This window comes from Falco biarmicus, chromosome 3 (assembly GCF_023638135.1).
Source record: "Falco biarmicus isolate bFalBia1 chromosome 3, bFalBia1.pri, whole genome shotgun sequence".
NCBI lineage: Eukaryota > Metazoa > Chordata > Aves > Falconiformes > Falconidae > Falco > Falco biarmicus.
This window is the reverse complement of record NC_079290.1, coordinates 100860516-100876090: the sequence shown is the minus strand read 5'-3', so window position 1 is coordinate 100876090 and position 15575 is coordinate 100860516.

Genomic DNA, 15575 nt, shown 5'->3' with positions numbered 1-15575 from the left:
CTGGGGATCTGCCTCTATAAAGTACATTACACAGGGAGTGCTTTGGTTTTTCAAACCAGAGTTAATTTTCCTTTGCATTTGAACACTATATACTGCCACGAGGTTGCATTCCACTTAGGGTGCCTGAATACAGGAACCTGTTCACTCCCTCTCATAGGAAAAACAGCTCCCACTCATCTGTTGTGGAGTGGAAAACAGAACCAGCTAACAAACCATTTTGGGATCCAGTCTGTGAGGCTTGAAACCAGAAAATCTACCATCCATAAGTTTTTCATCCTTGGCCTGCTATTTTGGGCCAAAACTATATCCTGTAGCCAAGCATTTGTCCCAGTGAAGTTTTATATTCAAACTGACACATTACTGGAGAGAGAGGTACAGGGAATTTTGTGACTAGGTGGCCTTTTCTAATGAAAACCATTCTGTTGCAAAGAATTTCCAATTTGCCCCAGCAAGATTATCTTCCTGTAGCCTTAGCTTGGGCAGATGCTGAGCCAGGTATCATCTGACTGTGCTGACCTGTTCTAGTATCTTTACTAAAAGCACTTCTAACTTCTTATGTGCTCTTCTTATTGAAATAGATAAGAATCAAAACAACCAAACGATTTGAATGTCACCAGTTACCAGCCAAACAGTCTCTCCATTCTTTGGTTCACGCCTTCAGAATAAACTGGTTCCTCCCTCCTGTGCTGGATAACCACTGCAGGGCAGCATGGGTTCCTCCTGGCTGTGAGCAGCGCTGAATTCCAGCCTTCCATTCCAAGAACTCACATCAGGTTCTGCATCCCTCAGGTGTATGCGTGCCTACCCCAGCATCTCTTACAGGGGACCTTATAGGTGGGGTATCCTGACGGTATAGCATGAAAACAAACTGGTCAGATAGATACACATTCTTACCAAGTCACACAAGTGGTATGAACAGCACTGTTACTGGCAGAGGGAGCTGGGGAGGTGGGCAGGAATTTGCAGCTGAGCTAGAAATACCTACCAGAAGACATACAGTCAACAAGTCAATGTGTAATGTGGGAATTTTAACCCTGAATCAACATTCTGCCATGAGCAAGTGAGTGAATCTCTTGCAATTCCCTGAATGTGGGCGGGTTTTTGGTTGGTTTTTTTTTTTCATTTCCATCTTAGAACATATGTTATATCTTATACTATTGTGACACATTTTCTTTGAACAGTATCACTCCCATTTATAAATATGTCATTTGAAGTGGTGAAATGCCAGGAGACTGCTCTATTGCCACATCATTCATTGGACATAAATACTCAGAAGCTGAGCACCACTAGCCACATTTTTAGTTGATGAAAGTTGTGCAATATAAACATTTGGTTCACAAATAAATAAGCCATGAATGTCTTTGACTGCTACCTCCTGCTGATAGCAGCTTAGGTTAAATGCAAGCTAAACTCTCCATGTTTCCAGTAGATTCATGGCATTATGGTTAAACCAGAATTCCCTTCTTTGTTTAGCCCACCTTTGACAGTGAAGGTTGCCACCACTGAAAACCTGCAAACCTGCAGCCTTTGCTTAAGAAAAAAATCTGAAAAGGTAGTTTGTTGAGAGTTTTCCCCTGGATTTACATTTGCTGATGTGTGGGGTTTGGTGTTGGTTTTGCTGGAACAGACAGGTAAAGCAATGAAACAAAACTAAAGGCCTATATTTTAAAAGTGAAGACATTTAAAAACAGAGGTATGCTTTGTGCAGCACAGTAACATTTGTATGAATACAGTGTCTTGCCATGGCTTTAAAAAGCTACACAAGCCATTATCTACTCTACATCCAAAAAGTTACATTTAATTTATGATTCCTGTAGATAAAGACAGAATTACAGTACATATTTTGCTGGCAAAGATCAGTTGGTCAAAGGTTTCTCTGCTTCATACTGTTACCAACAAAACTGTATGAGAAAAAGTTTATATGAAGATATGCTATTAAAAGCATGCTTTGGCTAGCACAGCTGCAGATACTCAGGGGAGTGCTGGGGAAGCTTGGATAAGTCTTGGCAGTGCTGCAGCATTGCCTGTGTAAAAGCACTGCAAACGTGAAGGCATTTGCCATCACAAGATACCGATGGAACTGTTCAGACCTAGTACAGATTTGTCCTGCAATAGAACTAAATACAGGCACACCTCAAGACAGGATGATATTAGGTACATACAGGAGATGTTTGGCAATCCATATGTGCACATAATCTTCCCCAGCACTTACCAGCGATGGTCTTTTTGCAACATGGAAATCTCTGCACTGAAAATAATGTAAACTCATTTTGCAACAGGCTGATGAACAAGACAGCACAAAGCAACAGCTTCCAGCTCTGTGAAGTAAAACTGAAACAGAGCAGCCTGCCGAGAACTGAGCATCCCATTGCTAATGCTGTGAGCCAGTCCACTATTCATTCGTAGTGTGACAAAATGGAACAAGGGTTTTGGGGGAGGGGTAGCTTCTTTAGCAATATAAATTCTTTTCAATACTAATTTATGTACTGCAAGAGCAAACCAGCGTGTGTTATGTACACCCTCATGATACTGCTCTTTCAGCTGACTGGGATCCTGCTTTTCAGGCCATTCGATCAGCTCACGTTGTCCAGGGATGAATCCTACCAATTTCGCTTCAGTCTCGAGCTGTAAATGGGCACACACACACAGAGGAAGGGTGGTCCAGCAGTGGAGGCACTGTCCCTTGGGGACCAAGGCCACAGCTGCTGCTTTGCCACTGACTTCTGATCTCACAAAGGTCATTAACTGGCTATGGGTGAGCACAGGGAGAATGAAACCTCCCCCCTTTGCCAGCAGGAGGAAAGGAAGAGTAAAAATTGTCAGATAGGTTCAACTCTATAGAGATCCACTGCCAGCCCAGTGTCTGATCAATCGTATTTCGACCATAGACGCCTGGGGCCAGACCCAATACTCTGTACTTCTGCCGTGGTTGATGCGATGGCACCCTGAGCTCTCTTGGCTCATTCTGCCACAGAATGTATTATTGTTATTTGTACTATAACAGCACCTTTTTTTTTTTTTGTGGCAAATAAAAGTTCTGCTTCCCAGAAGTATCTCATATATACAATGAAATTCATCTCAGAGGAGAGCTGGATGCTCAGCTGCATTGCTTTCTTTTCATCAGATGTTTTTGTGCAATTACATATCCAAAAGATTTTTTTCCAAAATAACACTTCCACATTGCTTTTCTATACAATTCAAAGCCTCCCTGCCTTTTCCCAGAAGATTTTCCCAGTTCAGCATATTCAGTTGAGAGTTACTCTTTCTATCTCTGGTAAAGTGATTTCATTAATGTGGAAAGGACCACACTCAGAGGTTGCTTTTATTTGTGCAGAAAATAGGAGTTCTCCTGTGTCCTGTGAGAGGATGGACCAAGATGCCAATCTTCATTAAAACCTGCCCCGTTTAAACTAACATTCCCCTAACCTTATCTCTTGCTGTTGCTGTGGTCTGGTTAATGCAAAACTCAACTGCAAAACACATGACACTGAGAAGAATTTAAACACACACATGTACGCATAGTAACCACAGTTAATGTAAAGGTCTTCCACAAGGTGACTGTCCCCTCAGCAATACTGTGTGACAGTGGAATTTATAGCTGGTCCAGGCACAAAAGTTCACATTGCTGTTGTACATTTGACATCCTAGTAAGCTCAGGGAAGGAAAAAACTCAGCTTGCCCTTGATCCTGACAAAGAGCTCGTACGAGCCCCAGCACTGCAGCTGTTTCAACTGAGAAATCTTAATTTTGCTGAAAATCCTTTCCTGCCCTCTTGTCTTCAGAATCAATATGTTGGAGTGAGTTATTTCGTTAAGTACTCCTTATGCTCTGCACACAGCTTGCCTTTGAGGACAACCTTTGGGTATACCTGCTGCCTGTGGGGCTGCTAGTAAAAGGACACCTGGTATTTTGTGGTGGGGATAAGCCATGTGGGCTCCTCCCTAGTCTTCTTCATAAATATGTATGACAATTGCTCCCATAACTAAGGAAAAGAAAATTGTCTTTCGGTTGTTAACAAGACATATTTGTTCCCTTCCCACCTTCGCTTCCAGGCTGACCTCTCTCCTACAGACAGACATGGAGACAACCTTAAGTGACAATGGGACAAATTTCAATTTGTTGTGAACTGCTTTTTCAATTATTTTTATCCTCTCTATTTCTCCCAGCTGACCCAGACCAGGCTGTTACTCTGGCAGCAGTCCCTAACCTCCAGATTAAAATATGTAAATTATCGTCTTCCCTTCCACTTAGACCTGTGTCAGATACACAGTAATTACGAGGAAATGTTTGATTCAGGTTTATATGAGAAGAACATAGTTACTTAGTTTTGTCATTTTCCTTTATAAAATAAACCAAATTTGACATGATGTAATCAATGTTCAGGTACAATATAGATCAGAGAGTATTTTAGATACAGTGGGGCAGCTGCTGTTATAAAAAAAAAATAAATCAAACAACTTCTGAGAATCTCTAGCACCCACAACTTTCTACCTTCCACTTCCCACCTTTCAATTAGTATTAATTAGTTAATAATTAATTATAAATTAGTATTACACTAAAACAATTGAAAGAAAAGCAGGTGCAACACATCAAGTTTTGAATTTCCTTCAAATAATGCACACTAAAGTCTTATAGATTGATATTAATGATAACTGGCTTAAGAATTTACAAAGAAATTATTTCTAAAATCCATGGATATATTCCAGTTTTCAATCACTGTAAAGCAAAATTTAGCCAACATTTTTAAATTGCAGAATTACACTATACAAAGAATGGCTCTGTGCAGAGGGTTCTTTTCCCTGGCTTTCTAATTCCTCTTGGTTTTTAACAAATTCTTAAAAGCCCATTCAGTAGTATCAGAATTAATAATGATGATATAACAGAGGTCTCTAGGTACAGAGAGTTTTAAAAATACAGTGTTGAAAGAGAACTGTACATGGTCAAAGCAAATTCTTTCCAGATTTTACAGGGAAATTTGGAGACGTAGCTAAAAAAAAAAAAAAAAAAAGACTGTTTCCATAAGCATGAATCACTTTCTGTTCCAGGTACTGTTACAGCATAACATAATAGCTGAAAACCTGGAATTTCATGAATGCAGTCCTACATAGTTGATCCAATTTTGCCAACACATGACATAGAGGGTGCATTGCTGGAAACACAGTGCATGTGTTAGTGGGGACGTGAGTTTTCCTGCTGTGAAATGGCATCTAGGTCCTCTTGTGTGCTGCCCACACTGTGCGTGTTGGTGTAGAGGCACTTCAGCAGGGCTGTTGATCCCGCCACCTCTGTGGGGCAGAAGCCCTAATTCCTACCTGACCATTCCCAGGTGTTTCCGTGGCTTCTAACACATCAATAATCCTTGTGTCTTTGCTGACACATGGATCTCCATCCCCTGGCTCCACTGAGGCGGCAGACCAAAGGACCTCGCTAGCACACTGACCCTCAAACATCAGTGTGCCGCCCCCATGCTTATCTCTAGAGAACTGGGTTTTATCCCTTCCCCCTCCAAATCTAGCCTCAAGCTCTTTCCACGAGCCCTGCTAACTCCTGTGCAAAGAGCCTTCCCCCCCTTTGAGCCAGGTGTACCCCATCTGTCACCAGCAGGCCTGCTGTTGTGTACACCAACATGTGATCAAACCCCCAAATTCTGCTGGTGGCACTGGGAGCCAGGTATTGACCTGCTGGCTCTTCTTGTTTCTTCTTCATCATCCCCTGCAACTGGAAGGATAGGGAACACTACGTGTGCTCCTGATCCCTTAACCAGTTGTCCCAAGGCCCTGAAGTTTCTCTTGATTGCTCTTGGACTTCTTGTTGCAACTTCATTGCTTCTTACGTGAAGAATCAATAATGGATAATAACCTGAGGGTTGTACCAGGGTGGAAAGTTTTCTCTACACCTTTAACCTTGACCACAGGAGACATCAGAGTTCCCTACAAAGTGGCTCCATTCTGTATATTGGGCCTTCTGCTCCCTTCAGAAGGGAGTCCTCTATGAAAATTACTTGGGTTTTTTTTTCCTTATGGAAGCATTTTTGATGCAGGGCATAGGCTGACTCAACACCTCCGTGTTAGATGAACCATCATCCTTGTTACTGTTGGGTTCTGCTTGCAGAGCCCCATAGGTGTTACACATGGGCACCTGGGCAGGTGGGGTGGTCCCAGAGGAGACGCACCTGCTGCACTGGCCAGGGACTTGTCACCATTGCCCCCATCGCTTCAGTCGCTGTGTTCAGCCAGGCGGAGAGCGGGTAAGGAATCCATATCCCGTGTCCTGTCTGCGTGTTGGGCCCACCCCCGGGAAGGCAGGGTGCCATTCCAGTAGCCTATCTCTCTCTTACATTCCCAGATGCTTCTCAAGCTATGCACCTCCTCCTGGATCTCTGTCCCAAAGCGGAGGAGGTCCTCCCCGGGCACAGTCCCACAGGAGCACTCACCTCGGCCGTAAGTGCTGGGCACAGCCAGCAGCTCGGCACCAGGGGAGCGGCGTGTTCCCACCAGAGCTGTGCCTGGGCAGCTCCACCTGCCGTGGTGGGTGCCGAGCTGTGGGCTCCTGGCTTGTCCAACACAAAAAGATTGATGCCATTTCAGTGGGATGCGAGATGAATACAGCACAGTAATTATCCCTCTAGGAAGGGATTCAGGTGTCTGTGACAAACTCTCTGTGCAACTGTAACCACATCGCATGGAGCCACGTACACAAAATTTACATTTGCCAAGAAAAAACAACATAAACCCAGTCTGGTACTTAAGCACAAGTAAGCCTTCCCTCAGTAGTCCGGCTGAACGCTTGAGAGGCTGCCGGCTTTTGTGCTGCAGCCACCAAAAAAAAAAAAAAAATCACATAACTTTGTGCATGTCTGCAGACCATTCTGGCCAAGCTGCACATCTTGCAACGCATCTCCTCCCCATGCCCGGGACTTCACAAATTAATCTTATTCCATGGCTGTCTTTACGTACAAAAAGAGTACCTTAATTAATTCCCATTTTTATCAGGCAGGTGAAACTAACTGCTTAGGCATTGCTAGAGGAAAAAAAAGTGACTCAGGTATTCATACTCAAAGAAGCAAATTGAGTAAATCAGGCCAAAAAGCTGTTTCAATCTGATAATACCTGCTTCATCAACGTGCCTGGCTTAGCCTCCTCCTCCAAGAAAATGTCTAAATCTGGAGAAAAAAAAAAAAAAAAAAAAAAAGATAGAAATGAAGACCTCTGTCCTCAGTGTTTCTTCCTGGCTTAAGCAGCCTCTCCTTCATGCCAGGACAGATAACATACCCGCTGTTCACTGTACAAGGAATCTCAGTGTCTGGATTACCACGTGTGTTTGTGAATAGGGCATCCCAAGACTTTAACCACTAAGGGTGATGCTGTGATGCTCCCTGAAACACTTCTGTATGCCCACAAGCCACATCCATACATGTAACACACAACTACAGAAACATTTCCATACCTGACAGCATCAAAGCACTCCCAGTTTTTTCAGAACCTTTGAACAGAAAAAAAATTACACACAAAAATAATAATGATGTTGTGAGGCCAGGAGGGCCCCCTATGATGCTCAAAAGAGAGACAGAAAAAAATGCTTTGTAATTCTACAGGGAGTTTCCCCCAGGCAGGGTATGCATGCCTGGTTGATGCCACCTGGCTTTGGTTTTAGTGAGTAGCTTGGACACAATCTTGGTGATCTTCTTTGACATCCTTCCCGTCAATCCTCACTCTCTCCTCCATGACCTTCTCGGGAGGCTGGCATTCCTTCCATGAGTGATCCCTGTCGGATAACACCAGCTCTTTCTGCAGCATGGCCAGCTGCCTGCCTGAGCCAATCCAGGACCCAGTAACTTAATGTATCTTAGCAAATAGTCAACAGATTGTAAGAATTATTCACTAAAACCACTAAGGACTACAGTCACAGTGGTAAGGTAAAGAAAAAAAGATTTAGTATCCTGTTACCAATCCCTCAGCCTGCTACTTCATATAAATAATTCTGCCTGGGATTTCTTATTATCTGCAGCACTTCTATTTAAAATCCTTCCTAAAAGTCTGGAAAACCAATTTTAGAGAAAATTCCAATTTAAACTTGGTTACAATTTACTTGTTAGATTAATCTTGCAAACTTTTAATGGGTATATTAATTAGACATCATTAATAACTCCCGTATCAGCCGTGAATTTCTGTTGTCCCTTAAACTAAATATGATTAACTTCACTCTTTCTCAAGGGCATAAATTTACAAAAATTAGCAAGCATGAAAACATAAGCTACTCTGGTATTAAAACTGTCATTTTGTTTATGATTTCCTGTGCAGGGCCAGATCAGCCTAAGAAGCACCCAGAACCTCATGCATTTTTACACCAACATCCTTGTGGGATTGAAGATAGCTATCAAACGGAAACTGCCTCAAAATGCCAATTTTTTCAGCCACACTTCCTATATTCTAAGGCAGTTTATCTGAAAAAGAATCATCTCACCTCAAACTGATCTTTTTTTAAACATTACAGTGTACCTTGAGATACTGCAGAAGTCCAGCGGGTGCTCAGATCTCTAATGCAAAGGTTCATGAAGGACACAGTCCTGGTTGCGCAGAATGCAATGGGAAAAGATGCTATTAAAGGTTTCCCTTTGCTCCTATAATTGCAGCTCTTTAATTAACCCTTAGACCGAAGGTATCATCAAGACCCTGGGAAACAGAAAACTACACTGTTCCTAGCATTTTTGGCAGACTCTTGCTTTGCTGCTTCATTGGGTCTCTCTTGCCCTTAGTCCCACAGCTGGCAGCCAAGTCTGTGCTGCACATGGCAGGGTGACCCCCCAGCAAGCCAGCACGGCTCCCAGGTACCTAGCAGCTACCCAGCCACACATGATTCCTAGCAATTCCCATCTCTCACTCTCTCTGAACAGTACTACCAAATTCCTGTCTGCCCTTCAAATACATGTTCTCCACAATCTAGCTCAAGTTTTGTACATGATTCATCTCCCGATGACTTACACTACAAGCACACCATCATCACAGATGCCCTTTTTATCATGGCATTGTTCTGGCCCCAGTTCTTCTTTCACTTGTCCTGACAGAACCACTTCACATTTCAAGAGGTTAAGTAATTTACAAGAAGTAGGTCAGCAAACTGCAAAACACAACATTCCCAGTGCATGAGGCTGCCATGGAGTCTGGTCCTCACGCAAAGGTTGGTAAGTCACTTGTTGCCTTTCCTGCCCGCACATCCCCCCCAATATGGAGGGTACCCTCTCTTGCACACAGGGCTCGTTCAGGCCATGACACTGCATTAAACCCTATGTAATCAGATTTAGAGCTAAATATTCAGGCCCATCTAAGAGGGAGCTGCCACAACCCCATGCACCTTCTCAATTGTTCACACTCCTGTCTGCTCCTTCCATATGACCCAACAGTCTCCAGTGCTCCATCAAATAAAGGTGAACACAACAGAGCATTCAGTGCTCCCCATCTGCACAGGACAGATGATGAATCAAACTTCTGCCAACCAACCATTCCCGAAGGGAGAAATCTTCGGGTGATCAATTGGTGCTTCATCAAATGGACCCCTTGTCCTTGCAGCTCCAACTCTTCTGATTGTTTTCTGTTAAATATCTGAGACAAAGAACTGCTGACCTCAACTTTCAAACTTCAACTTTCAGCATCGATCAAGAGCAAATAATGGATAAGCCCTTGACAATACATTTCCATGCTATATCACTTTTTCTTCAGCTGGTGTATCAAGTCACAAGGATGCAACTCCATCCCCAGAGACCACAGAGGTCTTTGAAGTTCCTGTAAACTGAGAGCAATCCAGAACTTTATGCACTTAAATCATCTTCCCACTGCTCGGGACACCAGACAGTTGACAGCCAGTGTGTGGGACCACTTATATAATCTCAGGCAATCCACAGCACAGCTTTCAAGCTTTCAGAAAATTAATTAATTCAGGATAATATAGCAAACTCGGAGCTGGGAAAGGAACCATCATATTTGTTGAGTGTGTTACAAATTCATATTGTATTTATATGGTGAGAAAAACAATATTGGATGGGTTTTTTTGTTACCTTCATTTGCTTGAGAAAAAGATACTGAGGAATCAGTGGGCAAAAAGCTAAAGCTAATTTTGAATGAGGCAATATGTAAAGCGAATGCCTTCATATAAGATAAGTTAGTGAATAACTATTGCAGCTATTTAAATGTTTAAGTCTGGGAATCAACTGTGAGAAGGTGGGGAAAGAGATATCTACATTTTTCTACGCTAAAATTTTTTTGCTGTAGGTATTTTTCGTATTGCACAGCTTCGTCTGGTGACATCCAACTGATTCATCATTTTAAAAAGACATAACAAACCTTCAGAACCGCATCCCTTTCCAGTTGAGCTCAGTAACATGGGCATGGGAGAGTGGGGGATACTGCCTTGCCTTTTCTCACAGTGCAGAGCTTCACGTTTTTAGCAAGTTCTCATTTTCTAAGCACCAAAAAACAATCTCCTTGGCAGTTTTCCTCCCTGGTATGAACCTCATTTTCAGCAGGCGAACGCCTGTCCAGCCAGAATCCACTTATTTCTTATGCTAATACTGAACCCCTACAAGCTGACAACAAGGAGCTTTTTTTGTATCTGTTACATTTTGGGGAAACACAGCCTCGCCGCATGCACCAGGGCCTCAGACTTGCTCATATTAGCTTACGCCATGGAGGAACTTGGTCTAGTAATTCCCAATGTTGGCTCATCATTGCTAAACTATAAATGGATATCTCCTGATTGGCTGGGTGCCCAGGCAGCTTTCTTTTAAATTCTTAATCCCACTTTAACAGCATGTTCTTAATAGAAACAAGTGGTGGTTTCCATACAGTATCTAAGTAACTAAATAAAGCACAGCTACCACCAATTACCTTCTTGCCAGCATGACTCGCCAAAGTGCTGAAGACTAAAGGCTATCTGACAATTCTGTTTCTGATGCTGCTATTCCTGCTTTTTCCAGCCAGCTCTTCATCTTTCTCCCTCAGACAGTCAGTAAGAAAGTCACGTTCTGCATCACCCACCTTGGTGCAATGACCTTAGGGTGGCCCCAACTAACCACATTCATCTCACCATTGTACATACCCTCATCCATTTATGACTCTTGAGTATCTTGGTGCCTTCCATACACCTCTCCCAATATTCAGGTTTTCTCCATAGGTCCTATATTGCTCACCCACTTCATGGGCAGACTTGATTCTCCTTTTTATGGCTAGAAAGGGTCAAGCTGTCACGGTAACATTTATCCCCACAGATATTGCCATTTTGTCTGTTGTATTTCCATTAAAAACTATCCCAAACCTCACCTGGTAAAAATGTTTTATACCGGGAAAAAAACAAGGAGTACATCAGAAAACATATGCAGCTGGCAAGGAGGAACACCAAAGAAGGGTTCCATTCTGGAGTGGCCAACTATATACATCAAAAACATTGAACAACACTTGATGAGAGAAGCCAAAGTATCTCCGTTGTAAAAGAAATACAGCCCTCTTGTCACAAATACACCTCCTGCCAGCTTGTTCTTTCACTAGTAAAATATATAAATACATAATGGCATTTCTGATCTATAAAAAAAACAAAAGCCTCTTATCCGTATACTTTGTAGGCAATAAAATGTGGGCCCATGTTTCCCCATCTATTTTAAGACTTCCTAATGTAGTTCAGACGTGGAAGCTGGGGGGAAAGAACATGTATCAGAAACTTGCATTCTTCTCCGTAGTACAGGTTTTAGCCACATTTGTTACAATGCCCCAACTTGTTTACAACTCAGTATTTATTTGTATACTTAAACAACAATATAAGCCTTGTTCACTGTTGCACTGTAGAATTTATGTGGCTACAGCCAGTACCCCAACTGCGAGTCAAGAGAGCCTGATCTGGGACACTAAGGTTCTTCGGAAGGCATAACCCATCCTCAAACTCATGAATAATGTCCGTCTACTTCCATGGTAAATGGATTGTGTAAATACACATGCCTGAGTGATTTCTTTAATCAGGGTCTTGTTTTCTTTAGCGAGAAGTCCAGAAGCATTCCCATGCAACCAGTTTGTTTCTTTTTTCTCCCAGCTGTGAACTTGCAGGCCATCCAGGTCTTCTGACCAAGCACTGCTGGCATGACCTGGGACTCTGCACGGACACAACAGGGAATGTGGCAGGTTCACGACACTGGGAAACTGCAAAAAAACCCCACCAACTACAGTAGGTGTGCAACCCAAACATTTTCTGTATCTCTTAGTCCAAACATTGTCAGAAGCTGAGCACCAAACCATAGACAGGTTTTTAACAAGAAACCTTCTCCCGTTCCAGCACAGCATCCATTCATTACCTACTTTGTTACACTAGTCACTGTCTATTGAGCATTATATGTTTGTTTATTTTTTAAAATAATGTGGTTACAGATCTATTTGCCTGCAAAAAAATAATAAAGAAAAGCCTTCAGAGATGTGATTAGCTCTGAAGGTTGTGTTAAAGTTGGGGAGAATAGAGACTTTTAACAGAATGTGGGAGAATATGTGTATATGAAGGCTGCCAATATTTCAGTCGAGTGGATTTTATTTTGTATTCTGTCTGGTTTCACTTATATGATAATTGAAGGGAAATGGTGAGAGAAAATAAAGCACTTTCCCATGCTGTGTCTAAAGCTTTTTTCATGATTAAATGTCATCATGTCTCAAGAGTACCAAAAATACTGGTGAAGGCCATCTTAATTTTGAAAAGCAAATATGCATGAGAACTGGTTGTAGCTGGACACAGTTTTGAACTGCAGCAGGTCTGCTGTAAGCATAAGTTTTATCGTGACGTGCCCTGGAGAGTTTCTCTTAGGATGTTCAGGAGAAAAACAGTAAAAGATCTTTAAATCCAGCTAAAACACCCCCTCTGCATGGAAGACTGGCCATATCACTTGTTTTTGTCACAAGTAAAAATATCACTAAAGGTGTAACTGTAGCTTACCCCATGAGAGCAGCGCTGGTCTCTGCTCTTACTCCGACAGATGTACCTTTTGTTTATAAACGAAAACAGTTGGCCCTTAACAGGAAAGGAAAGGAAGGAAAAAACCCAAACAAACAAAACAAACAAGCAAAAAAAAACAACCCCAAAAAACCCCCAACAAAACAAAAACAGAGAAAAGCAAGCAGCTAAGAAAAGCACAAAAGGGAAAAATGGGACACAGAAACAACTTGTAGAACTTAATTCTCCAGCTGATGACGGGAAGTTTCTCCCGTTCCTACTGACCTGGCTGGGATTGAATTAAGAACCTGTCTCCATATATCAAAACATTTCATTCCCATCCCATATGACTCAGGATCCAGTCGTCAAGTATATACATCAATGTATATATTCATACCTCATGGATGTAAGCATACATCCAGTCCTAATCAAAGCAGGCAGCTTTAATTTCTCGATTTCCATGCATTTCACTGTCGTATTTCTATGTTCCCTTTCACTTGGTTCTGGAAATTTATGTTGTTTGCTACCTAGTTTCTGTGCCAGGCATTCAAACACTGGCTGCCAGCAGGCGGGCTTTCCATGAGACAGCGCAGTTCTTCCCTCTCCACCGGCAGCCTGTCCGGGGGGAATGCGAGTGGTGGGAGCCCAGATGGAGCACTAAAGGAAGGTGACAGCAAAAGCCTGATAGCTACCACCTGTAGACGTGAATTCAAACTGATGTAGTTCTGTCCTGCATCAGCTATCTGACTCAGCTTGGGGTTTTAAGGGGAATCTATATGTCCGTTGCCTCAGTTTCCTTGCAAATTGGGACAAAGTTTTTGAAACAGCAAATCCTTACTAAAATATTAAAAACTCCCATTGGTCACAACAAAGGCCAAGTCAGCTAATTGATTAAGAGATTACTATTTTATTATTCTATTTTACTCACTTCAGAACTCAACCATGACGGTTTGAAGAAGATTTTGGTCTGTTAGCACATGCATTTGGACACTATTTTATGAATTTCCACTATGTTTGGACTTCAGAGGTCTCTATTCCCACCAGAGAAATCTCACAAGATTCCTATTATCTCATTTTCCCTTTTTTTGGCCTTGCACTTTGACTCTGGCATTCTCAAAAGGACACTTGGCTTTTTACATTAGGCTTCAACCACAGACTGGTTTTCTAAACAATAAAAAACAGTAACTCCTAGTCCATACTTGTCCAGAGTCAGAGAGACAAGCTCCACAAGCCAAACAGATACAGTGGGAAAGTATAATTTAAAACATTCCAGACTAAACATTTTAAAATCAGACAAAATAAATATTTCAAAGCACTAACCTGTAAACCATTGCTTGCTGATTCTGGAGCTTGATGTTGTTACTGCTGTAGCTCCTTGTTAAAAGATCATGAATCTTTAATGCTTTCAGACATCCTACAGATAACGCGAGCAGTGTACATTGGCTCACAAACTATTTGTTGTCCTTCAGCATAACCTGCTATATGCAGTGTTGTTCCTTGGAAATTTGGAGTTTTGACAGTTAATGGAAAGGCTGCCCTTCCTAGGATCAGTTATTTACTTTTTTGAAAGTATAATATTTTGAACAATGAGTACTTGTAGCTATATGAGATAAGAATATTAGGCTCAGGGCAGCAGTTATAATAGGAATTATTACTCCTATCGTTCCATGGATAAAGATGTTGAGGCAGGCGAGGGTTACCCTGGTATCAGGTAATTGCTGGGAGCACAGGCAAGGCACCACCAGCTCCAGGCCACTTGCTCCAGCCCATCCAGGAGGACAGGAGGGTGGCTTGAGCCGCCAGCAGCTGGCAGGCAGGGTGCCCAAGGATCACAGCAGCTACGCTGCTGTAAGTCTCAATCATGACAGAGCATTTCATTGCTCACAGCTCCAGCCGGAACAGGAGCAGGGTGAAAGGAGCCAGCTGAAGGAAGAGCTTAGGGCTGGGCAGGGTCATCCTCCACAACAAGGCATTGCTGCTTCTCCCAGGTACTTGCATTTCCCAGACCTCTGTGGTTCTGCCTCCTTGGACAGACTCTCACCAGGCTCAGAAAGAGATGCAAACACTATCAGAATATGGGCGGCATCTGCTGTATGCCACAGGTTTTCTCTCCAGAGGTTTGGGAGGGGTTTTTTTTTTTTGAGAGATGGGGAGGTTGTTAACTATAGGATTAAATTCAGTAGGGTATTCAGCTCTACAGGCCACTTAATAATTCAGCATCACTTAACCTTCAGCACGCAGATCAGACTACAGTCTATGCAGAAGTGTTCATGGTATCAAAAATGAAAGTGTTTTGGGATTATCTAGGGCCTGTACCCCAAGCAAATCACCTGCCTAAGCACTAAAACCAGGAGTGTAGATAACGAGGTATCAAATCTGGATTTATTATTCCACCAGAAAAATGAGATTTGTCTTTCATTAAGAAAGAAAAAGTAAAAGACTTGCAGCTCAGGAGCCTGAGGAAAGCTCTGGTAAAAATGTCTTGCAACTACGTAACAGTAGATGTCTGTACCAGATGATTTCATGCTCCAGTGGGATGTTTATCATGCTTTCAGTGTCACCAACAAGTAAACCGAGAGGTCACACAAGCTATTTCTAGAGCCTTCAGAAGGATCTGAAGG